We start from the raw sequence: 27,539 nt of genomic DNA on the forward strand, positions 1-27,539 counted from the left end.
CACAATACTCTTAAGTCCAAGTTAAGCCTGGACCAAGATGAAAACTGATGCCCATTGAATGATGAGAAGGTACACAGGACTTTTCAGGAAGGCAAAGAAAATTGATTAGAATGTGCCAGACTCTGACCAGTTCTACATATTCAAAGCTCTAAACATGCTCAAAGAAAAGACAACCAGAAAAATAAGCTTCCATAGTGATGCTTTTTTCATGCCATGATAGTCATTCCTCCTTTCACACTGTAAGGATTGTTTGAGCTGCTGCAACCCTTGAAAGAAGAGAGGGATCGGGGCAATTTTCACCAAGGCTGACTGGAGACACGTTGTTTGCTCCTTTGCAGTTAATGATGGTGCATTGTCTTATACGCAGAGTGGGCTGTGGTCATGAACATCCACAGAGTGGGAAGAGACCCAAGCTCCCATTCTATGGCTTCAGTAAGCATAAGAAGATATAGTTTAAAAGGGAATTATTTTTTTTTCAAAGTACTGTTTATTGAAGGCCCAATAGGGATCAATTGCTGTGCTAAAAACTTTACGTGCATCAACTTATTTAATTCTTATTATAACAAAATTGGGCATTAAAATCTGTGTTTTCGGCTGAGATGGGAAGATCTCTTGAGCCTACAAGTTCCAGACTAGCCTGGGCAACATAGTTGTTTCTGGAAAAAAAACAATTGTGTTTTACATTAAAAAAAATTGAGGCTTACAGAGGTGAAGACACCTCCTCAGGGTTACAAAGCTTGCAAGTGGCTGTTTATATCCCATAAGCCTAGGGTTTAAACCTAGATCTGACTAATTCCAAAGCTAATACATTTTCTCAACCTTCCACTGTCAACAATTGTCCACTGACCTCCAGTTGATTCTATTTTCTGGAGGATTGGATTAGGTGATGCAGCTTGGTTTGGCTCAAGATGACCAAGAGTCAGGCTTCATCCTTGGGCTTACTTCACTCTGGAAGCTCATGGAGTGACAGGAGCAGACTACCCTTTGCCAGGTAATTTGCCTCCTAATATTGTATACTTTGTGAAAAGTAACTTTAGCTTGAACTGTTCTATTAATCAACAAATTTGAAAAACAGCAACCCCCTTTCATTACATGATTATGTGATGATTTGTTACATGAATGCTTTAACATCCATATGGAATGGTAATTTATTTAAAGTTTTAGGTACGGAATGACACTGGACCCTAACTATTATCACCTTTTATTTTATTATGTACCCAGGGTGTGCTAGTGTACTGCCTCAGGCAGAAAATTATATAGAGAAAGGATATAAAGTTTAACGAGGCTTTATGAGTCCAAACACCCTTCCCATTTACCTTTATCCCTCTTTTTCTGCTTACAAATTTTGCTTTTCCCAGCTGAATCTATGCCAAATTCAAGACGTTTAATTTTGTATTCACTTCACTTTCACCAACAGTCTCCTCCCAGTATACTTTTCCAGGATGATCTTTGGGCTACTTTTGCCTACCAAGAAGGAATTTAATCTACATGGCCTCTGCTTTTTCTAAACTAAAATATATATATATATATATAATATATATTATATATATAATTTAAATTTATATATAATATAATTTAATTATATATTATATATAATATGTAGTATATAATATAATATAATTTAAATTTATACATATATAATATATATTAGATTATTACATTTGTTAACACCAATTAATTTCACCTACAGATTTTTTAGTACCCTAAAATGTGTTTCAAAAAAGCATTTCTTCAGTGTTTTTAAGTATATATTTAAGTCAGTTTTAAATTATATTTAAAAGCCTTAGTATTTCTTATTTTAACTTTTGTTCTTCTAGTTCCTTTGATACTTTTCATCTAATTTTTATTTTAATATTTTAAAATTAAAAACACGAACTCTTCTGGAAGCAAATAAATTATGGTGAGTTTCAAATTTAAATTTGTACTTTGAAAATAACTCTCTGGTATAAAAGGAACAAAAAGTGAGAAAAAGTGTCATCCATGCCTAGTTATGGGCGAGATCTGCTAAATGCCACTGAAAGGAAAAATCCACACCTTGGCAGGACCAAATTCCAGAAAGCCATAGCTGTTCTACAATGCTTAGAGTTCCACAACAATAAGTGGCTTTCCTGGGATTCATATTTTCCCTAAAATGAGGAAATATATATTCTGAAAATAAGTGCCATTGTTGACTATTAAATTAGGCCTGACTCTCACATTGCTTCCTAAATTCCCTGCCCCTTCAGAAATGGTATCATTTGGGGTGGCAAGATAAATCTTATTTCCAGTGGAGAAGTGGGTCATGGAAAATGGTGATATTAGCCTAGACATTTCCGCATTGAGACACCTAGACATTCTGATTAATCAACTGAAGTGGCAGGATGGGTTATCTGGATTTTACAGTTATCATTTTCTCTCAGTTGGGCTTTCTCATCACCAGTAACAAAGCTGTGTTGGTAACTTTATTCCTTCCAGTGTTTGTATTTGTCTCCATCCATACCGAGCTTGTTCCCATTTTAGGACCTTTGTGCTTGCTGTCCTACTGTCTAGGTTGCTCTGTACCCAGACCTTTGCACAGCCTCAAATATCTCCTGCTTAGATATGACTTTCCTGAACTCCAAATTCACATGTCCCCCTTTTCCCAGTCACTCCATTATATCATTCTGTCTTATTTCTTTTATAGCATTTGTTGCATCTTGAAATTATCTTGCTTGTATTATGAAATTAATTTACATAATGTCTATAACCATCTCTAAAGTGGCATCTCTATGATATGATAAAACCTTGATCATTTTTTTTCACCACCGTATTCTCTTCACCTATAACATGCCTGGAAAACAGTGGTACTCAATAGACACTTATAGAGAGGATAATTAAATGGTCATTTTAAATTTAAACTATTGTATATTTTTAAAGATAAAGAAGAACAGAATGCTTATCAGGGACTATGCTTACCCAAGTGCACTGATCTGAACTCAGGTTCTGTGCTACACTGATATTTGGGCATGTGAATGAGCTTTGCTATACTCATGTTTGTTTTTGGATTAAGGAAAAAGCCTTTCCCCTCTCAGTTCTATTAATGGGAGGAATGAAGTGACCCGTCTGTGTCTGTCAGTCATTACTGGGAGAATGAGAACACTGATCTTTGTAAGTGTCAAGTTTTTGACACTTTGTAAGTGTCAAAATCTAACTCTTCAAATATAGTTTGAACTTTTGACATATAAATTTCAAAAATCCATCACTCTTATGGCTTTTATTACTGTAACTAAAGAAAAGTTTCAACCTTTTATTTCCTGTCTTAGAACATTTTATTTTTAATGCAGTTGTTAAATCTGCTAATGAGTGTTTTTTATTAACAGCCAAGTCAACTCCCTTCTGTAATCATTTTAATACATGCATAGAGGCATTCACAATGTCTTACAATTTCATGTTTTTGAAAATATTAAGTTTTAAGTATATCTCATTGACTGTCATGCTTATTGAAATTACTAGCTAGAAAGACACACACATTCAGAGAATGTCTTGTGAACTTTTATGCTAATAATTAGGAATCTCTTCTACTGCATGAAGGATAACTTGGGCAGGTTAATAGTACTACCCCCAATTTTATTTTTAAAATTGAAAATATACTATTGTATCTTATCTTCTATAACTATTTGGGAAATAAATGAGTCTTTATAGAACAGATGATGACACTATTAAGTAACATTTTCCACCTAAAAAGAAAATAACATGCATTAATGATTTGTAAATCATAAACTTCTGCCAGACATGGTGGCTCGTGCCTGTAATCCCAGCACCTTGGGAAGCTGAAGCAGGTGGATCACCTGAGGTCAGGAGTTTGAGACCAGCCAGGCCAACATGATGAAACCCCGTCTCTACTGAAAATACAAAAATTTAGCCAGGCTTGGTGGTGGGCACCTGTAATCCCAGCTACCTGGGAGGCTGAGGTAGGAGAATCGCTTGAACCCAGGAGCCAGAGGTTGCAGTGAGCCAAGACCGTGCTGCTGCACTCCAGTCTGGGCAACAAGAGTGAAACTCCATCTCTAAATAAATAAATAGGAAAATTCTGCACTAATATAAGTGATCAACGTAAGCCTCAAAAAAAAAAAAAAAAAAGAGTTTGATTTTAACTCTCAGGCAAATAGATGATGATATAAAACAAAATAGTTCAAATATTGCATGTGGCCTGAAATTCAAACACTTGCTTCATAGATACCTGTTTGCTGTATATTAGACTAAATCCTACATGTAAATATGAAAAAAGATAAGTTCTCAAGTGTAAATATTAAGTGAGGTGAAGGTCAGTTCTATTAGTTACCTTGTAACATCCTTCATGCATCTGTTTGGGGGTTCTAGCTACCTAAAATCTTTTTAAGATTTAAAAAAAAATGTCTTCTTACTCCTGAAATCAGCTTTGTTAGCTCTCAAATCCTTTTATCAAAGACTAGATTTCTAAAATACATTTGTAATGATGTGTCTTTTCTTAATCCAGTGGGTTCCCAGTGTGTGGTTTGTAAATTACCTGCTTCAAAGTCACCTGAAGTGATATTAAAATACAATGTGTGTGTCTCAACCAATCCTTTATTTTTGTGAATGGCCTTGGCCAGTTTAGACGATCAACAAATAAGCTCTTTGAGTAAGTATTGGTAGCTTTGTTAGAGGTATCTGGGAGTTAGATGACTCCACCCCCACAATCTAATTACCAAGAGGTACATTTCAGTGAAAACAAGTCTTCAACAATCAAATTTCCCAAGTGTACATGTGTTATAAGCAAACAGCCAGAAAATAGTCATATGACTTGCCTGTTGTTTCAGGTGGGCTGGCTGCAAGTGAGGCTCACCAACGAGCACCTTGCACGAAAAGCTCACTCCAAACAGACGTCAGTGACATCAAGACCTCTTTTGGGTCAGGCAGCTGGGTTCAGTGGGGCTTAGACCTCACATACTCCATCAATGGCATTTGAGTGCTGGGCTTCTCCACTCCTATATTCATACAAGACATTTTCTAGGTGCAGAAAATTTTTCTTTCTCAGTTACTTCTCAGGTACTCTTGATACCACTAATTGTATAAAATTCTTTCTAACATCTTTTATAGTAAATAACAAAACTTCCGGTGTTGATTTCACTACAAATAACTAAGTAGCCACCTCTGAAGAGGGCAGGTCCTGATTAGGACACTATCAAGCATTCCTATTAGGCATTAGATTATATGAACAAAAGTTATTTATACTGAAGTGATATATAATTATAACACTACCGAATCAAAATCTCTGCATGCAAGACCTGGGAATCTATGTTTTTAACAAATATTTCCAGGTAATATTTTAAAAACATATTTGTAGACTTTTACAAACATTTTTAAAAATCCTAAATGCTGTTTTCTTGACTTACTTTCTCTTTTAGGAAGAATACTGAATTAATATTCACTTCAACAGCCACTTCAAAAACTACTCACTGTTTTTCTAAATGAGATTTCTCCCCATAAAATTTCTTGAATTTTTAATGCTTTTACTAATACCTAACTCCAGTGAAGAAATTTTTTTCATTCATTTTTTGTGATGCCCTTTTACCTATTGAGTCAGTATGCTAAATACAGGGTGGTGACTTGCTCTGCAGTAGTTTTTAAATCAAATGCTCAAGTCAGAGCCGTGATTAAGTGAAGACAGGTACAATAACTAAATGTGTTCTAGTACTGGAAATACCAATTGTTGCATGCAGGAGATTGTCATTTTAATTTACTCTTATCTGATCTTTGTCTTAGTAGATCTATCAAAGAAAAGTGGCAAGAGCACTATTTGAACTAATGATTTGCAGAACGACTCATTACCCAAGGGCAGAGTTCACAGAAAACGTACATTACAGAGGTCTACCTTACTGATCTTAAAAGAGTAAACAAAGACATACAATGAGGATGATGTAATACTACAATGCTCCTTTAGTCTCTAGACTGTCTTTTGCTTCACAGTTATTTTTAAGAATTAGTATTAACTGTAAAATTGTTTTTGTCTGTCTAACCCAATTTCTTTGAGTAATGCTATTTCTTTATGATAAACCTGAGTTAATAAGTATTAAATACCTAAAAATATTTTCTAAATGAGGATTAGCGATTAATGCACATAGCAGATGCACAGTAAAAGATGGCTTTTATTTTTTACTGAGTGTACTACTACCGATAGAAAACCGTGGGCTATGGTTGAAACTGAAATGCAGCCAGGTGTTAAGGAGGACACAAGGCTATGTCTGAGCTTCCAAGGATTGGATGATGTACATTAGCTGATCAGCCTTGAAATCAAGGGACATAATCCGACCCCCTCATCCTGGAGTTTTTCTAATAAATGGGGAAGGAATAAATGGAATGATTATAAGTGCTTTCTGATTTTTAAAAAATCTTTTTATTTTTAGCCTCTACACTAAGGACACAACAGGTGCTTTTAAAGAAAGAAATAGAAATAGCTTCTTTTTAGAGTAACCCAATAGAATGAGACCATTTTACTCCGGTAATTTCTTTATTCACATGATCTTAATGTATAACTTTTAAGAAGTTCGGAGGCTGAGAAAAACAAATATCAGTATTTCCATTTCAAAAGGAAGAAAGAGGCTTTTACAGATGAGAAAGTTAAGCCACTTGTCCAAAGTCAGATGAAAGTGTTAAAAGTGGAATGTCAAGTCTTTAAACTCTGGGTCAAGAATTCCTCCCACTATGGTAAATTATAAAATCAAACTAACAATAACTTTTTCATTACTTTTTACTTTATTATCACAAAATAGTTTAGTCATATGGGAAACTATTACCTCACAACATCATTGTAGTTTCCCTAAAACAGACCCTATAACTTTGGCTTGATTTTGTCCATGGGCACTGATGATGGGGTATAGACCATCATTTTCTTCGGAGAGAATGCATGCTGCATGCTGTGGTTTTTGCATCTCCACAGCCAGCCTGTCCAGCCCATGAAGCTATCACATGCATCCCTACTGAGGCTTTTTCAGGGCCTACTATTCCCACATTTGTGTGGAGAGACCAAGCTATTCGTGATCTATGCTTCCTGATTCCAGTGTAGCTGGTGAATGCATATCCTACATTTCCACAAAAATCTACTTATTTCTTCCAGTCCTAGGTGTAAAGGATCAGCCCACAGGATGGAACAAAATAGATCCTCCTCCCTTCTATTTCTAGAATAGGAAGGAGAAAAAAGCAAAATTATTTATTAGGATCTTCACAGCAAAATTTCAGAAAACAATCCTGTCCTCTTAGCTAAAGGCAAAATAGCAAGGTTTGAATGAAAGTTCAAACTTCCTGGTCCTGTTTCCTTTATGCAAAAGATTACTTGGGCAATTAATTTAGCTGGTCAAGGTCATGTCTTATTCTGAATTTCCTGTTTTACTTTCTAAAAATTTTTTTTTCAAGTTGCTCCAGGCAAATGAGAGTTACCTAAACATATTAAATAAGCAGATTTCTAAGATGGGTTTAGCTCTAAGTAAGTGAAGAATTTTCAGGCCTCTTAAAGATCTTTGATACCATGTGACTCTGTCCTCAGTGACTCCCACAGAAAGAGTGCAAGGCAGCTTTCCTGTGGTTTCTTAGGGCTCTTTTAGCTTCTGGAATTAAAAAACTCTGGAGAGGCTGCTTAGGCAACAGTTTTCAAGTGTGACTTAAAAGGCTCCGCATTTCAAAATCCCAGGGTTATGAGTGAAAAGGTGTTGAATGAAAGGTTCTTAATTACATCCCCTTGCACCTAGTTTATCTGGCCCGGTGATGGAGTTCCTTAATATGCAACACCTGGACATTGCAGTCGTCCTAATTCCTTTAAGACTGTCCCGGACTCTGCCTTTAACTAGTTGCTAAAGTTCCACACAGCCTTTGTGCAACTGCCTGAGGGTTGCAAAATGAGGGGATGACATGTTGGCAAGTGCCTCAGTTTTCCATCATCAGCCAGGAGGCAGCCAGAACCGGTCTGGTGAGAAAGAACTCCAGGAAAAACACCTCCCCAGGTTTGTGTCAATAACGCTTTTAAAATGGAGATCCAGAGAGTCCAAAGGAGTTCTTATGGGCCTCATAGACTAAGAACCAAGCTCAGTTAGAATGAAGCTTATTAATGTGGACTTCTTAGAATAAATAGGGCTGATTTTACACAGTGATTCGATCTGGGGAAGATGAATTCTTGGCAATGCTCTCAATTCCTCCTGTTGGTAATTCCTAGGGGTGCTTGCTAGCCAGGGTTCACGTTCGATGTTCTTACAATGCAATCTTTTGTCGCTCCTATCTCAGGCTCCAAGAGTCCTCATACAGTCCTCTGCAGAGCTGGACAGGATTTTACTGCGTGGTTGCTTGCAGCTGGCAACAGCTGTCACTACACTTTTTTATCCGCATTTATTTTTGTGTGTTAAGATTGTGTTTCTAGTCCTCCCCCAACTTCTGATACTACGCAAACAGTGCCAAATTGTTTGTTGGCGAACATGATATTATTAGTAAAGGCCAGTGGCTTCTTCCAAGGGAGCATTGACTGTTTACGTCGTGGCTTTATGTAGCCACTTCTGGGTATGGCACTCACTGTGCCGTTTATTTTGGTTAATGTTTTTAAAAGACTCATTTTGACTTTAAAATCAGAGGCGGCAAATGAAACTTTGCTTAAGGATTCATGTCCCTAAAATGTAATATTGGAGTGGTAAGGAAAAAAGGAATCATCTTTTAGCAGCAGCTAGGTATAAGGTATAATGAAGTTTGTGGAAAAGAAAAATAGGGTTTATTTTATTAGATCCAATATTGACAGCACTGCCCTAGCATGATGGACATGCCTTCTGTATGAGATGAGTATGACATCCACTCAAAAAACAGCCCAGTGGGGAGAGAAATGCCAGCAATAATAGATGTGACCTTTTAGTGCCTTGGCCATTGGCATTGCCTGAGGGTAATCCTAGATCACCCATTTTTCCATTTGGATGTAGCTGAGACTGACAGGGCAGGTGTCCTGCCTAAAGCAACTGATTTACTGATTTACGAGCAGCTTTCAGTCTCCTTCCTACTTGCCTCTTCCAAAGTGAACTTGAAAATCCAGTTCTTTTCACTACCTCTGCAGAAAACCCAGAGGCAAGCACAGGATTTATTCTTTGTTACTTGTAAGGCTGCTGTTGAAGTCATGCAAAGGTCGATGATTAAATGACATACCATAAAGATTTTTAGTATTGTTATTAAACCCAGTAGGATTAAAATGCAGTTACTGACGAAAGACTTGAACTGCAGTGTCTAGATGAAGCTAATTTGAACACAACTTAATCCCCTCATCATAATATGAACAAGGAACAAAACAAATGGTACCATGGCAGCTGGACACTGTCTCAGGCACCACAACTTCTGGTTGTTGAAATTAGCTATGGGTTGATTTTGTAACTCATAGTTACATATTACCATTAATGTCACCAACCTGTCTTGTTAAACACCAGGTCTGCACCCAAATCATTCAACCTAACCTCATGGGGTGGATGGAGAAAGTGTGTTTTGAACTCAATGACCCATGGCTTCTTAGGGTGTAAAATATGGACTAGACAGCTCTGAGTGTGGGAGGGGAGAGGATCACATTTGGCCTCGCTACATGTTACAAGTGGTGCTTGCAGTATCCTGGCTCCCTCTCTCTACATCCTCAGCAGGAAAAGTGCTTAAAACCATTTGAGGGGGCATAGCTTAGTTACATCCTGAATAGACATGTGTGAACCTGTCTTTTCTGGAAGCTAGATTTAGGTTAGCTTGAATGTCCAACCAATACCTGTATGCCTGCTTTCCATTCTGTCCTGTGCCATCTGGAGCAACTCAGCTCTCTGGACCTTAGCCGCAGTTTTCCAATCTGGACTGTGACCTTTCCTTTGACCTGTGGTTGGTCTTATATCATAGCCACCGACTGCTGCCTGTGTCAGGATGCATGCCCCTGCTCTGCCCATCGCCTTCCTGCTGGCTCAGCCCCCAGCTCCATTTTTTTTTTTTATTTGAGACATAGTCTCACTCTGTTGCCCAGGCTGGAGCGCAGTGGTGTGATCTCAGCTCACTGCAGCCTCTGCCTCCCAGATTCAAGCGATTCTCGTGCTTCAGCCTCCAAGTAGCTGGGACTACAGGCATGTGCCACCATGCTTGGCTAATTTTTGTATTTTTAGTAGAGATGGGGTTTTGCCAAGTTGGACAGACTGGTCACAAACTCAGCCTAGCTTCTAATCCAGGACCTCTTACACCATTCTGTTCCATGGTCTGATGCTGACCACTAGTTGAGTTCAGGCTCAAGTGACTGCTTAGACCACAGGCTGAGAGTTTAGGCCTGGGAAGAATACTGCTGAGGCACCCAAGACCCAGAGGGGAGAGTACAGGCTGTTTTGAGCCAGCAACAAAGGTCACTGTGTGCTCTCCAGTGGTCAAAAATTTGAGCAGAAATATCTGGCTTAAATGGGAGAAAAGTGAAAGCAAGAAGAATATGAGCCATTAATCTTGTGCCACACGAATAACTAACATGAGGCTATAGACTTGCAACTCAGCTCACTTGGGTAGTATTTGCATCTTGAGTTTCTCACACATTGTGAAAAACCACCCAGGGATATTTTTATTTATGATCTTAATTTTGTTGGACGGGTACTATGTTCATGTGGTTTCAAATTCAAAGGTATAAAAGGGTACAAAATTCAAAAAATCTCCTATTTTCCGTTCCAGAGAAAACCAAAGTTATCAATTTATTTCATACATTTAAAGAGATATTGGATGCATATACATGGGTATAACTGCATGTATCATTTTGCTCTTTTGAAAAAAATACAAATAATACACACTGTATACACTTTTTTTGTCCCTTACATTTTCCTCTTATACATTAGAATTTGGCCCTATTACTATACAAAGAGTAATTTTATTTTTCTTTTTGTTTTACATATTTTGTTTTACTTTTTCTCCTTAATCCATTATCTTGGAATTTGTCCATCATACAAAGAGTATTTTTTTTTTTTTTTTGGCTTTGCAATGTTCTGTTTTATGGATTGCCATTGTTTATTTAGCCATTCTTCAATCAATGGACATTTAGGTTATTTCTCATTGTTATGAACAATGCTGAAATGAATGGTACATTTCCTTGTATATGGAGAGGACTGCTACTAGATACAGGAAAAGGGGTCTAGTAATATAAACACCTTGTAAATAAATACATAGATTTTTGTTCTTCTCAATGACTTCTCACTACTTAGATTCTAATAACTATCCTGACAGGGAGGGAAAGGTAATACATACTTTTTTTTTTCTTTTCATTTTTTGAGACAGAGTCTCACTCTGTCACCTAGGCTGGAGTGCAGTGATGTGGATCTCAGCTCACTGCAACCTATGCCTCCCTGGTTCAAGAGATCTTCCCAGCTCAGCCCCCCGAGTATCTGGGATTACAGGCCTGTGCCACGCCCAGCTAATTTTTTTTTTTGTATTTTTAGTAGGGACGGGGTTTCACCATGTTGGCCAGGCTAGTATCAAACTCCTGACCTCAAGTGATCCGCCCACCTCAGCCTCCCAAAGTGCTGGGATTATAGGCGTGAGCTACTGTGCCTGGCCCATTTTTCTTTCTTTCTTTTTTTCTTTTTTTTTTTTTAACATAAGGAAAAATGTATATAAAGAGAGGCAAAGGTGACAGCTTTCTTTAAAGGGAAAGTTGAATGGAAATTCATTTCTTAGATACACCCCAGAGTACCACTTTTTAGCAGAGAAGTCCATTCTTGATTCCAGAAAAAGTGCTAAGACAAAATCTTGTTGGGATGATCTGTTTTTAGAACTCTTTAAAAAAATACCTGTTTCCTCACATATATACAAAGTAAAGGAAAGCAAATAGCTTATAGAACAAGGATGACTTTTACATGATTGAGAGCAGATTCAAGGTGGAGTCACCAGTGGAAGTCATTGAGACAACAGAGAAAACAGATCTTTCAAGGTGGCGAACCAGCTTCTGATTGAAGGGAGTGTGTGGTGGTGGGGAGGCAGGAGCAGTCTCATTGTCCTTGTAAGTAGCTCTCCAGGATAGCTTTTGTGTTTGATGTAAAGAGAGAAAACAAGTTTTGTGAGCACAGTCTTAAAACCAACGGAGCATACCTTAGTTACGTCCTGGAATAGACTTGTGTGAACCTGTCTTTTCTGGAAGCTAGATTTAGGTTAGCTTGAATGTCCAACCTATACCTGTATGTCTGCTTTCCATTCTGTCCTGTGCCATCCGGAGCAACTCAGCTCCCTGGACCTTAGCCCCAGTCTTCCAACCTAGACTGTGACCTTGCCTTTGATCTGTGGTTGGTCTTATATCATAGCCACTGACTGCTGCCTGTGTCAGGATGCCCCTGCTCTGCATGCCCCTGCTCTGCCCATTCCCTTCCTGCCAGCTCAGCCCAGCTTCTACTACAGGACCCTCTTCTCTCACCCTGTTTTATGGCCTGATACTGGCCACTAGTTGAATTCAGGCTCAAGTGACTGCTTGGACCAGAGGCTGAGAGAAATGCAGCAAATCAGGGCACTGAGATCACTGATTACTGTGCAAGAGAAACTGTAGCTGCAAAGGAAGAACTGGTACACACGAACACTGAGAAACATCACCCCAAAATTGCTCTTCTCTAACTGAAATATGAAGATGAATATACAAAGAAAGAAACTTTAAAGCTTAGTGAGAAAGCAACCAAACATACCTGTGCACTTATTTTTTTATTTAAGAATTAAAAACAAATTTTTAAAAGACAAGGTCTTGCTCTGTCACCCAGACTGGAGTGCAGTGGCACGACCACTGCAGCACCCAGGTCCTGGGCTCTAGTGATCCTCCTGCCTCAGCCTCCCGAGCAGCTGGGACTACAGGTACACACCACTATGTCTAGTTACCTTTTGTTTTCTTTTAGTAGAGACAGAGTCTTGCTATGTTGCTCAGGCTGGTCTTGAACTCCTGGGCTCCAGGGATCCTCTTGTCTCGGCCTCTCAAGTAGGGGCATTATAGGCATGAGCCACCATGACTGGCCCAAGTTTAAATTTTCACTTTTAAAAGTATATACTTTTTATTTTTAAAAAGTGATTAAGTGTATTTTATTTATTTTGTTTTAATGTAACTTGAAGCTAAGCTTACTGTGTGAACCAAGCCATTTTGATCAGTGATAAATTGCAGGTCTAGTTTTCTTTTCTTCTTATTGAAAGATCAAGAACCTTGGGAGGCTGAGACGGGCGGATCACGAGGTCAGGAGATCGAGACCATCCTGGCTAACATGGTGAAACCCCGTCTCTACTAAAAAATACAAAAAACTAGCCGGGCGAGGTGGCGGGCGCCTGTAGTCCCAGCTACTCGGGAGGCTGAGGCAGGAGAATGGCGTAAACCCGGGAGGCGGAGCTTGCAGTGAGCTGAGATCCGGCCACTGCGCTCCAGTCTGGGCGGCAGAGCGAGACTCCGTCTCAAAAAAAAAAAAAAAAGAAAAAGAAAAGAAAAGAAAAAGAAAAGAAAGAAAGATCAAGAACCTCAGCCTGCCATGACTTTCTTGGCTTCCTTTACTAGCATTTAATCCTTCTAGTATTTGACATAATTCCTATGAAAACATGTGGACTGAATATAATGTCCTTCATTTCACAAATGAGGAGATTGAAGTTGAAATATTTTGTCACTTGCCAGAAGTCCCATGTCAGGGTGGCAGTGTTGATATTTGATCCCACTTTTTGTGCCTCCAGTCCAAGAGTTTTTTCCATGACAATCAGGAACCTTGAGATTGAAAACACATTGAAGGTTGTCATATGTTGGTAAGAATAAAATACCAAAAAGAAAATGCTTTCTACACACAGCTTTTCTCATGTACTCACTCTAACCTTCTATTTGCACAATTGGAAGCAAATGTGTTAGCCTCATTGAACTTTAGTTCTCTTGTTTGTGAGGTAGAAATAATAATAACCTTACACAGTTGTGAGGATGAGTAAATAGTGTATATAAAGTGTTTCATGAAAAGATAGCACTCAGTGAATGGCAACTTTCCTATAATGATAATAATAATTATTATTATATATGAGATCAGGTAGGTGAAAATGTTTTATAAATTGCAAATTGATAAATGCAAGGTAGTCTTGTTATAATTATTTTCTTACATTTAAAAATATTTATTCACTATTTTTAGAGTACGTTTTAATGGTTGGATCCATTTAGTATATTCACTTTAGTGTTATTCTAAGCCATTATTTTAGGAAATTAAAAATTTTAAGTTAGTTTAACTGAGTGAATACCAACGCTTCTGAAAAGTGCTTTCCTTTTTTTTTTTTTTTTATTTTACTTAATCTTAAAACTAAATGTCTTTCTGCAAGAAGAAATAACTCAAAACTTCTGTTGGGATCAAGTATGATTAATAGCCTGAAATCAGGAATAAAACTGCTTTATAGAAGAGTAAGAAAATAAGGCACAGATAAATCTCCTAAATTCTTCTTTGTGTACTAGAGGAAAACAAAATAAAATTTTCTCAACCCTTAAAAACTTTGTGAGCTCTAAAACCATTCACAAACATAATTTATTATTACAGAATCCCAGTTGCACACCTGAAAACCCTGGGGCCACATATGTTTCAGAATTCAGAATTTCTCAGATTTTTTTGAAAGCAATGTAACACAAATACTATATATGAATGCCCTTTTCAGGGTCTGGGGGAGCACCTTGTAATTGAACACATTACTATTTTTGGAGCAAATGTATGAAAAGTCATGGTACATGCAATAAATAAAGACTATAAATAGCTTTGTGTCAGGTCAGGTTAGGCCCACAGATGAGTTCAGGTCAAATCAGGTCATGTGTTTTCAGGAACACTTTTGGTTTTCAGAAATTTTTGGATTTCAGAGCTGGAGATAAGAGACAGTGGAGCTGTATTTTTATCCCCAGTGTGGAGCGGGTCAACACAAAGGCAGCGTGTCTGGTAGGAAGATCATCAGATCTGGACTCAAGTAGGCCTGAACACCTGATCTACCTTTTACTCCTCGGATTTATTGTGGAAATTACTTCACCTCTATAGGCCTCTGTTTCCTTATCTGAAAATGGGGAAAAGAATCCTACCTTGCAGGATTGTGGTGAGGGTTAATGATAATATAGGCCAGGTGTCTAGTTACCTGGTACTTACAGTATGATTGATAGCTGCTATCATTGTTCATGAGAGGTAGTATCTAATGAAATTGAATAAAATCTTTTTTTTATTATTTCAAATTTGAAAGTAGCAGGGAAAAGGGGTAGAAATTTTGTATGTGAATCCCAGCAGACTTCCTAAAGAGAAAAGGGGCAAGGCCCCAAAGCTTTGTCTCTGGGACTTAACATCTATTGAAACCTATTAGGCTGGACAGGATAGCAACTGACCTCAGCTCAGAGTCAGGGAAGTTCCAAAGAGTCCTAAGAGCCCCTGAAATGAAACCCCCAGGAAGGTAGAAAGAACTTGCACAGTGGGTTGGTCCCAACTGAGAGACGGGCAAATGTAGTCTGGGCCCATGAGGAATTGGACATAGGAACCTGTCTCACCCTGAGCATCTGTGGTCATGCGTTCAACCTGCGCCAGTGACTATGTTAATTCATTTATTTATTCATTCAGCAATTGTTTTTGAATGTCAATGAAGCATAGATCTGTGAAAATATCCAAGAAACATACAGAAACAACTCTATCTTCATTAGCATTATAGTTTAAGAGGGACTTAAACAAGGAGCAACAGCAAATCACCCAAAATTGTAGTGAATTTTCTAAAGGGATAAACTTGGTGAGCAGTGGTAAGGGCAGGAATGGGCTACTTACAAAGAGGAAAGCAACAGGAGACAGGACAGCCATGACCGAGGCTGAGGTGTGGCCAGAACACTCCTCCTCTGTGACACCTCGCTGCTGTGCCTTCTCATCACCAGCTTTCAGATGGAGTGCCATCCCCTCAGAAGGCCTTCTTGAGCTCGCTAAACTGCATTTCACTCTCCACTTTCGCCAGTCACTTTCTCCCCATTATCCCAGTTTATTTTTTCAGAGCTTTTATAACCATCTGAAATTATCTTTTCTAGTTTTGCATGTATTTATTACATGCTTCCCCTCTTTAGAAAGATTCTTGAGAGCTCTGAACATTTTGTCCAGTGTCTGATGGTGCCTAAATATTTGTTGAATGATTAAGAGGAAGACTATGCAAAGACCTTAAAGCAAAAAAAAAAAAAAAAAAAGCTAGATGCATTCTATGAAATAAAACGAGGCATTTGGGTCTTGTTAATGATAATGGCCTCCAATGAATCCTGCCTCCTGGTATCCCTTATGTAGTCCCCTCCCATACTGACTCAGGGCATGGCCACATGACTTATTTGGCCAATGGGACATCAGCAAACAACAGAAGCGAAGGCTTGATAAGTGCTTTTTTAGAACACAGATGAGCCACGTGAGAAAGTCCTGCCTGGTCTGGTCTCCTTCAAGAGGAAATACCACTTGGAGTGTAAGGTGCTGACGTTCCAGCTGTCCCAGCTGAAATTCAGTCACCCAGCTGAAATTTGCTGAGTGAGTAAGTCCAGGCAAAACCAATAGAAAGATCCACCCATCCACCCTATAACAGTGAGAAGAAAAAAAAAAAGTTGTCACTCTAAGCCACTGAGTTTTTGGGTGGTCTGCTATGTGCAAAAAACCTGAAACAGAGCCGAGGCATAGTGAGCAGGCGAAGGTAGTGTGAGATGGTTTAGGAAGGAAAACAATTATTCAGAACCTTACACATGTCAAATTACTGTATGTTAAATACAATGGAAATTAACAGGTTTGAAGGAAGGGAAGGCTTATTACTGAAAAGATCAGTTAGGAGGCTATTCCAGATATCTTTCATTGCTTTGAGTAATGGAATATGGTGGAAAAGACCAGAGGCCAGTGCCCAGCCTTAGGCCTTATCAGACTGGCAACTTCTACTTCCCTTCTTTAGGAACACTCTCTGGGAAGCCTGAGCATCTGTTTAGAAAGCTGATTACTCTGCTGGAGCAATTACTTGGAGAGGCCCTCAATCACAGACCCCTTCACCCTGCTCTGCCCCCAAATTCAAGACGAGGAGATATACATCATCTTTCAATGGGAAGAGTGCAGTCCACCATAAGTTCCCAGATATCTCTTAATTCTCACAATAACATTATAATGTCATTAATATCACTCAAATTTTTACAGATGAAAAAATGAAGTATAAATGATCTAGATAGCTTTGTTTGAACTTTCACAGACGTAGAGGCAGCATTTTAATTTAGGTCTTCCTAATTCCAAAAGCAAGCTATTGCCAATATAAGATCTGGATGGGCTCTAGGTTGGCAATATATGAGAGTTTTGGTGGCAGAAAGAGAGGAGGTGAAAAGTTGTATTAGAGTTAGGGAGAAGATAAAAGGAAAGAAAGCAATATTCCAGGAAAGCAACTTTTTCTTCTTACTACTCCTCTCAAATTGTAGATGACCCTCTGTGACAACCACAACTAAGGATGAGCTCTGAAGAACAACACATGCTTATTCTATCTGGTTGGTGTACAAGGATAATTGTGGTTTTTGCCATTACTTTCAATGGCAAAAACCGTAATTACGTTTGTATCAACCTAATAAGTTTTCCACACTTACTATTGCTTCACATCCATTTAAAAGGAAAAATGCTTATTGAAGCATAGTCATCAGTAGCTAAAAACTAGAAACCACTTACATATCAGCCAACAGGAGAACAGACAAGTACATTGTGGCATTGTTATACAGTAGAGTATAAACAGAACTATATGCTCAACATACATAATTCTCAAAAACATAATCAAGAAAAGTTAGAGAACAATCTATATAGCACAATACCAATTTTATAATGTTTAAAAATATGCATAGCAATGCAACATGTAACTTACAAATTCATACTAGGTAGCAATCACATGAACAATAATACACTTGAGAAAAGTAACTACCTGTTCAGGTAATCATAGTTACCTCCAGGAAGAAAAAAATAAAGAAAGAAAATGGGAAATCTAGATTAAAGCTTTAATGGTATCAATAATTTATTATTATTTTTAAATGAAGCAAATATGGCAGGTAGAAACAAAAGGAACTGTTTTCAAGGTGATTTTGATGAGATCAAAGGCCAAAGCAAAGTTGTGCGAAGGCTTAGGTGGCAATTTGTAAAAATTTTAGCCCATTAGTTCACCAAGTACAACATAGGACCTTGAACACAATAAGAACTGGAAGAAATGAAGTGTCACTTTGTACCTTGATGTTGTGCAGTTGGGAAGGCACCCACACACTGTACCCTACTCAGCAAAGCCACGTTCTCTTAATGGTTTTCAGAAGCCAAGGTAGAGAGGAAGTGCCTTTTAAAAATAGCTTTTGAGGCAAGAAAGGCCATAACAGGAAGGCCAGATGGAAGAACAAGAACAGACTTGTTTCTGAGCACATGAAACATCCAGGAATTAACATGGTGGGTTTTGATTGGAGTGGAGTATGGGGAGAATCTTTTCCTGCAGGCCAGATCTATGAGTCAGTGACTTCATTCGGTGGATGAGTCCTAGGGAAATTCAAGTAACTCTTAAAAATAGAAAGACCTGGAATTGCTAACAGATGAAAAATAAGATTCAACCACTTGTAAATGATGATATCAGGACCTTTCTTATGTTAATTGGTAGACAGGGTTTGGAAGAAGAGACACTAAACCTCGAATGAAAAGGAAGCCCTGCATGGAAATGATGTGAGGCAGGATGGGGCAGCTGGAGAAACAAACAACCAGTTTCATCAATGGTTATCTTCTGTTTACCTTTGTTTGTGCAAGAGCCCAGAAGCAGCTGCTTGCAACAGTCTTTCACATATTGTTGATAACTTGGTAGGGGTTATAACAAAGGCTTATTCCACTAATGCCCCTAAAAATGTGGGCATGTATCTTATCTCGGTGCACTGGCCTCTTTGATATACCCTGGGACATCCAGATACCCTGAAACCTGAGTCCCAGGGTGTAAAAACCACTTACTGGTATTGTGTATGATTTACCAATAAGGAGACTAAATTACCTGGAAGAACATGGAGAATATGTGCTGATGTTCCAGACAAATTATGTTTTCTAGTTGTAGCACTTGTTTAAAAAGAAGATACTGAAAAAGCAAGCTATGAACATATAGAAAGAAGGATTCAAGTCCCATTGAATCTTTGTTAGCCAGTCTTTGGGAACAAATCCCATAGCTCTTCCTCCATAAATCCTTCTAGAGAGACAAAATATGAGATTTTTTAGCCTTTTACCTCCTCTAACCCTAACTTGCTTGAAATACTTAGTAATTTTTCATATCTTAAATAGAAAAATCAAGCCAGCCAGATTTTATTTATAAGAAGATGAAATACCGGTTTTCCCTGAAAGTAGGCCTAAATGTAAACTAACGACACTGCTGACCTTTCCTTGTCAATCTAAAAGGTAAAAAAAAATTCAAAATGGCCTGGGGACTCAACAGTAAAGCCTTTTTAGAAAATGATACAAGCGTTGGCTGGGCGCAGTGGCTCAGGCCCGTAATTCCAGCACTTTGGGAGGCCAAGGCAGGAGTATCACTTGAACTCAGGAATTTGAGACCAGCCTGGGCGACATGGCAAAACCCCATCTCTACTAAAAAACACAAAAATTAGCCAGTCATGGTGGTACGTGCCTGTAGTCCCAGTTACTTGGGGGACTGAGGCAGAAGGATTGCTTGAGCCTGGGAGGTCGAAGCTGCAGTGAGCTGTGTTCGCAGCACTGCACTCCAGTCTGGGCAACACCCCTTGTCTCTAAATAAATAAATAAATAATTTAAAATGATACAGGCATAACTCTTGTTTCTCATCTCCGGTAACTGTAAATGGCATTTTACCATCCCTATTTCTTAAGGAAGAAACCTAGGAGTCCTCTTTGAATATTTCCTTTCACAAAATCTATTGATCAAATCAGCAGCAGGTTTAATAGCTTCTTCCTCCTAAACATAATTTAAGTCATCTCTTTTTGCACCACCACCTGCCATCACCATTTCTCTTGCAGAGCCACCAGGCCCTGGGGAGACCACACTCTTGGAGAGAATATGGGTTCTGCAAGAAGTAATTGATACCTTCAGGAAATGCACCTTTTCCCTCTAAACACAAAGCAAAACCCCTGAAACTGGGAGCTGGGCCTTAGAGGCACATGTTGTCCCATCCTGAGAGTGGATGCCAATAATAACTCTGAGGCTCAGGTCACTGGGATGGGAAATCTGAATCTGTGACTCTTCTCCTTGGGGAGCTGAACTGATTCATGGTTGCTGATGACCACTGGCTACTGATCTCTTTAGGAAAGATTGTCCAGTTTAGGAATCTAGGACTCCCCCAAATCATCAAATAATGAGTTCATGAAGACCACCAGATACCCAAGAAGATAAGCACTGTATGTGTCAAAGATGTTTAAAGAGATAATAAAGAAGAAAATGTTAAAGAGATATCAGATGTGGCCAGGCACCATGGCTCACACCTATAATCTCAGCATTTTGGGAGGCCGAAGCAGGATGATTGCTTGAGGCCAGGAGTTTGAGACCAGCCTGGCTAACATGACGAAACCCTGTCTCTACTAAAAAATATGTAAGTTAGCTGGGCATGGTGGCAGGCACCTTTAATCCCAGCTACTCGGGAGGCTGAGACAGGAGAATCTCTTGAACCTAGGAGGCAGAGGTTGCAGTGAGCCGAGATCACACCACTGCATTCCCTGGGTGCAATGTGAGATGCTCTCTAGGTGACAGAGCAAGGCTGTCTAAAAAAAAAAAAAAAAAAGAAAGATAACAGATGTGAAGTATCGAGCTTGATGTCTAACACTCAGTGGGGCTTACTTACTATGTGGAAGCTCCGTTTGGATTGCACCTCATCCTTTCTTCACTGAACCAGTGCTATTAGCACCAATTTACCGGCTACTATCATCTGAAGGTACACGTTGATCATGCAAGTTACCTTCTCTGGGCAGGCAATCCACATCTTTATGGTATTGAGTTTATGGCAGACCATACAGAGAGGTAATATAGTAGTTTTCTACTGCTGCCGAAACAAATCACCAAAATTTTAGCCTCTTACAACACAAATTTATTCTCCTGATACTTCTAGAGGTCAGAAATCCAAAATACATTTTTGGGGCTAAAATCAAGGAGTTGGCAGGGTTGTATTCCTTCTGCAGGCTCTAGGGGAGAATTTGTTTTGTTGTCTTTTCCAGTTTCTATAAGCCTCCTACATTCCTTGGCTTATGAACCCTTCTCCATCCCCAAAGCGAGCAGTATAAAATCTTCTCTCCCTCCTCTTTTCTTCCTCCTTCTTATAAGAATCTTTGTGATTGTATCAGGCCCATCTAGATGAATCAGAATAATCTCCCATCTCAGGATCCTTCATTTAATCACATCTGTGAAGTCCCTTGTGTTGTGTAAGACAACGTTTTCAAAGATTCTGGGGATTAAATCGTTGGGGTCAATTATTTAGCCTACTACAGGTAGGAAGCGGGGGGAAATTTCTCAAGGACTCATTTAGTGATGGTGGAGTTTGGAGGTGGTGGTGGCTGGGGTACTGAGGAGGAAACAGGCCAAACGTGAAATAAAAGATGATTTTCGACCCAGGGTGTAATTGAATTGGCATATTTTGAGGGGGTGGGATTCAAGGAAATTAGCCTCACTGAGGGCTGAAAAAGATTCAGGGATTTTGCTTTCTAAAAAGCAAAATTGGGAGTATAATTGTGGTGAGGGGGAGAGCAAGGGGAGTTAGTGATGGCTGAAATAATATAATGTATAAATAGTTTCATTACTAAAGCATATCATTCTCTGGATATTGATGGATATCATTCAATTGGCTATAGTTGATATAGCAGAAAAGAGTTCTAATTGGTCATCCATTTATTCTATTGATTCTTTTGAAATTTTTAGGCAGTTAACTTATCATATATTGTTTTGATGAAAATATCAATGCTGATATTAGCAATAGATACATGAGAAGAAGCAATTAAAAAGATCTAAAGATGTGTGGTTTGGCAGAATGATTATCAATATAGTCATTTATGTGGACTGCTTACCTTCAATTCCCTTGTGGCACGATAGCACTAAAGCAAGTCAGGGTGCTGTAAGTTTTATTTTATAAAGGCTGTTAAGTCTAAATAGGTTTGCTTAGTCATCATGGTTGCTGTTTTGTGGCAATCCATTCACTTATAATTTAAGGAAAAAGTAAAGGGAACTTGTTTCTTTCTCAACACTTTTGCTTCAGGCAACCCCTTGTTGCTTTTACTACTAATGAGAGAAACTCCAATTCTTTAAGAGTTAATTTTAAGACAAAATTTTGCCTGCATCTTTCCAATCCCTGGAATACCATTCACAGGAGCATAGCACAATAAATCTGTTCATGCAGGTGATAAATGCTGTTGAGGGCTCTGCTTGCTAACCATTTAAGAAATACAGATTTACATACTTTCAAGGCATATCTGTGAAAATGTCAGTCCTTTAACTACACACTCAGCTACACAGCCTTTCTGCTAAAGGGAGCACCCCCTGAGTGACTTGCCCACACTCTGAGCTCTTCCTGCCTCCAAATGAATTGGAGATTGTTCCCCTCCTGCCTCCAGTGTGTTGGTTACTGTTGCCATCCTTATCGAAGGTAAGGGTCCAGGCCCACTGGCTTGGAGTTATCTGTGTCTCCTTCCCTTTCCTTAGGCTCTCGTGGTAAATGCTGCCAATTCTATCTTCACAACCCCTCTGGTGTTCTTTCCTTCCCCTTTCATCACCATTGCCTCTCACCTGCTGACATCAAATCACATCGTAACTGACCTCATTGCCTAAGCCTTTGCTCTCTCATATCCAGCTAAAGACCTACTGCAAGAATGATAGCCCTGACGCCCTGTTCCAGTCAGCTCATTCATGGTCAGGGAATTTTCAACAGCTTCCCGCTGCTTTGCATAAAAGGCAAATACCACCACCTAGCAGGCAAGGGCCTCAGATCTACTTTTCCAGATTTTTATTTCAATAGTTTCCTTTTTATTTTTCAGTAAAGCAGAACTATATGTTGTCCCTAAATTTCTTTTCTTTCCTTTCTTTTCCTTTTCTTTCTTTTCTTTTTTTTTAAATAGAGACAGGGTCTCACCATGTTGCCCAGGCTGGTCTTGAGCTCCTGGGCTCAAGTGATCTGCCCACCTTGGCCTCCCAAAATGCTGGAGTTACAGGCGTGAGCCACTGCACCTGGCTATTATCCCCAAGTTTATTCTGTGTCTCTCTCTCTTTACCTTCAGACTTCGCGATGTGCTGCTTTTTAATGTGAAATGCCCAACTCTTGTCCCAAATACACATATCCACTTGTGAAAATATAACCTATCGTTAAAAGTACATCTCAAATGATAGGTATTTCTTGAATAAAGTCTTTCATTTTTGCATTGCCTTAGAGTTTGTTTTACATCTTTCTTATGACAGCAATCACATTCAAACCTTGGTTATATTTATGTGTACACTGGTCTCTCCACCAGGTAGGTAGTAAGACTCTCAAAATCAGAGTCCGAATTTTATCAATCCTAGGACTCTTCCATTCTCTTCAGTAGAAAATCAAAATATTTTGTTAAATATTGGAATGAATAAGCCAGTGAATTGATTTTGTTAATTTATTTCTACAGAACATTAGTGATGTGGTGAAAAAACACTTTGAGCACATCCAAAGTAAAAACCATCTGGAGCTAGAGTAACAGTGTTTTTAATCAAGCTACACTGTAATACACACTGAGCTATTAAAAATTTCATGCTGGAAAAGGTGCCAGAATCTTACTACACTATTTTCAGGAAAGAGATACCATTTCTTTTCCTAAGACGTGACCTTGTCTTAGTACCAGAAATGTGAAACCTAACTGGAGAATAAATAAGTTTCAATTTTTAATAGCTCATAAACTCTGACAGGGCTGGGAGTGTCAAATTAACTTGAGCATTATCCACCCTGCAGTGCCAGCCGAGGGGCATGTGGAGAGAAAGGTGCTGAGGGTGGGTGTGGGTATGCGTGCTCAGCTTCTAGACGGTACTGGCAGCAACAGCTGCCGCTTGGCTCTGGAGGTAGCCATCTGCTCTCCCTCTGTGGGCAAGAGGTCCAGGATGAGATGGGGATGTGGGGGGTCAGATGGGGCAGGGGCTTAAGAGGAGGCCTCAGGCCCTGGTTGGAGATACAGCTGACCTATATGAAGCAGAGTAGTTATGGCATCACCGATATATAAAAGGGTGAGGGAATCTCAGAATTGAGTTATAGTACCTGCTTGTGAGACGATATTACATTAGTGATGACAAAGGGTAGCTTCTATGAACTTCCAGAAACAAAGGATTATCTGGGAAGTAAACTTAACAGATGCTTCATTTCAGAACAACATGAAAAAATTATAGGCACATAAATCTAGAAGTAGGCAGCTCCGTCTCTACCATAATGGATGATGAAAGGTGAGATTAAATGATTCTGAACTTTGTCTGACATGATAAACCTCTATGACTTAAGAAAGTGAACCCTGCTTGGCTGGACAGAGCCTCCCTAATATTATTATGGTAAAAGGAATTTCTCATATTGCAGGCTGAGGAAGCCAAATATGGACTTTGTGCCACAGTGTTCTGCACCCGTTCGTACACAGGGCTTTTGCTTTAAAATGAGAATTTGGAAGAACTGGTAAATCATTTTATGCACTTTGATTGTGTTATATTCTAAATAAATTTCTAAATGGTTGATTCCCTTTAAATCTTATTTTTAAATCATATCCTCTTCACCTTCAATATAGCCCAGGCTTGTTAATTTATTTTTAAGTTCAGGGCGAACAACTGTGGCCATACACATGAAGAAAATACAAGATATTGGGAAAGATGACAATTTCATTGCATATCCATGACCCCCTCTTCTTGTTAATGCCCTGCAGGTAAGAATCAATCAGTAGAATAAGCAAGGCCTAGGGACCTCCAAAATAATGAAGGCTTTTATAGACCCAGGCATAGGGCAGTGGCTCCCCTAGGTACAGGATTGATGTTTTGCCCTGGGATAAGGAACTCAGAACCCTTGGCTCCCTGAGTGGGTGCAATCAGTGAAACCTGGTAGATGTCTCTTGGTCTTTGGAGAAAAATTCCCTTTGCCAATGTCTTATGCACAGCTTGCGTCTGCAGGCCAACTGTAGCGGCCCTGGAGAGGAACTGCAACTTTGAGCGGAACTATTGTTAATCTACACAGTTAAGGAAGGGAGAAGCCCCACCATGCTCTTTCTTCCTTTTTTTTTTTTCTTTTTATTTATTTATTTATTTTTGTAGAGATGAGATCCCACTATGTTGCCCAGGCTGGTTTAGAACTCCTGAGCTCAAGTGATCCTTCCACTTTGGCCTCCCAAAGTGTTCGGATTACAGGTGTGAGTTACTATGTGCCACCCATTATGCTGTTTCTCACCTGGACCTTCAAAAGGTCACTTTTCCCCCTTAGCCTCCAAGGAAGGACTTTTGACCTTTTGCTCACAAAATAGCCAATGGCCAACAGTGCGAGAAAAGATCATCTATGTGACCCTTGTTTAGAGAAATGTAGATCAAAACAATGAGAGACCATGGGAGTGGGAGGCAAAATTCAAAAGACTGATAATTTTCCTGTGGAAACACAAAGTACTCCGGTAATTCATTTGCAGCACTTATTTAAATTATAAATGGACATAGAGTTAGATTAAAATTTCTCACTTTTAGGAGTCTGTACAATTGAAAAATTAACAAGAGTAATTGGAAATAAATGTGCAAGGATGCTAACTGAATCAATGTTTATAAGAGCAGGCATTTCAAAATAACTCAAGGGGAATGGAATTAAATAGTGAAACTAGACAAGTGCCTTTGTGCTACTTTAAGTGTAGAAAGTGAATTGAAGAGCAATGGCATAATGTGATCCTGATTTTGCATATGAAATGTTTTCGCATCTACACATTTATGCATTCAGTGAAGAGAGATTAGAAACACCAATCTGCTAACATTTGTTGCTTTGAAGAGAATAAGACTCTAAAAGAAGACAGATTGTTAATTTTTACTTGATTTACATCTGTATTGTTTGATAGTTGTAAATAACATATATTATTTTTGTAATAAAATTGTTTAAATTTTTCTTAACCTCATATTTAAAAGTTTATAAGATTTTGAGATATTAATCTGAAGAATTTCAGAGACAGATTATAGAATTTAAAAATTAAAAATTTCTTGCCTTAAGAACGAGTCAATATTTTAATAAAATCTTGTTTTAACCAATAAGAAAAGTTTATAAGAGGAAAAGAACCATTTCTGTAGTTTCTACATGTCTACTGACATGTCAATATAGCTATTGTGCCCCCTTTTGAATACTGTTTTATTGCCTTATAAAATTGGAAATCTCCTAACCAGATGAATACATGGAGAAGTTATTTTATTTTGTACCATCTACGTGATGATTATACTCCTAAGAGGAAAATAAATATACTTGTTTGAAAAAAACCAAGGGAGTCAGGGGAATCTCACTCAACTCTGTGGCATAAAAGAAAACTTTTAAATTAAATGATTGGAAAGAGAAAAACAAAGCTAGGGATAAGTTCTGAAACCTTTTAAAAAAATCTTTGCTTTGTGATTCCTTTAAGCGAGCGGTTCTCAAATATTTCTGTGCATCAGAGGGCTTTGTTAAAACACAGATTGCCCAGTCTGACCTTCAGAGTTTCTGATTCAGTGGGCCTACAATGGAAGCTGAGAATTTGCATTTCTAGCAAGTCCCAGATGATACTGATACCACTGCTCTGAGGACCACACTTAGAGAGCCACTGCTTTAGAAATATTCCTTGTATACCCCTTGTCAGAAACGGCTAAGATTTCCAGAAGCAAGAATAGGAATAAAGGCAAGATGTACACAAGTGATATCTGATACTGGGGTTGAGATTATGTATGATATACAATTTTTTTAAAAGTAAGACTATGACTAAGCTGTCTATTACACTACATGTGCTGCGGTAATATTTTGTATGTTGTATAAACAAAAGCATTAAATAAAACAAACGTATTTAAGAATAATAGAAAATTATTTGTATGTATTAAATCTCACTTTTTTTCATTGCTTATAAAGGAATATGAACTGTACAAGTTTCCAGCTAGTTATACATATTAGAAAATAAACAAAAACAAAATATTGAAAGAAGAGAGGACAGAATGTTTATGAATCGTTTGTAGTTTTAAAATTAAAAAATTAAATTAAATTAAATTTAAAATAATAATAATTATTATTTTGAGGCAGAGTCTCACTCTGTTGCCCAGGCTGGAGTGCAGTGGCGCAATCTCGGCTCACCACAAACTCTGCCTCCCAGGTTCAAGCGATTCTCCTGCCTCAGCCTCCTGAGTAGCTAGGACTACAGGCATGTGCCACCATGCCCGGGTAATTTTTTTGTATTTTTAGTAGAAATGAGGTTTCACCATGTTGGCCAGGCTGATCTTGAACTCCTGACCTGATGATTCACCCTTCTCTGCCTCCCAAAGTGCTGAGATTACAGGTGTGAGCCACCGAGCCTGGCCAAATTTAACATTTAAAAGTTTTACCTGTCTTTAGTTGTGGTACATGACTGCTTTAAAAATACGGAGGTGTTCTTTTCACAT

At 38.6% G+C, this 27,539-nt stretch overlaps 1 protein-coding gene across 1 annotated transcript in view; it reads right to left on the minus strand.

Annotated features, from left to right (window-relative positions):
- The window catches only part of CA1 (carbonic anhydrase 1), a 52,692-nt gene that overhangs the window by 16,589 nt on the left and 8,564 nt on the right, over positions 1 to 27,539 (minus strand). The gene's annotated exons all lie outside the window — the stretch shown is intronic.

The sequence above is a fragment of the Rhinopithecus roxellana genome, chromosome 9 (assembly GCF_007565055.1).
Source record: "Rhinopithecus roxellana isolate Shanxi Qingling chromosome 9, ASM756505v1, whole genome shotgun sequence".
NCBI lineage: Eukaryota > Metazoa > Chordata > Mammalia > Primates > Cercopithecidae > Rhinopithecus > Rhinopithecus roxellana.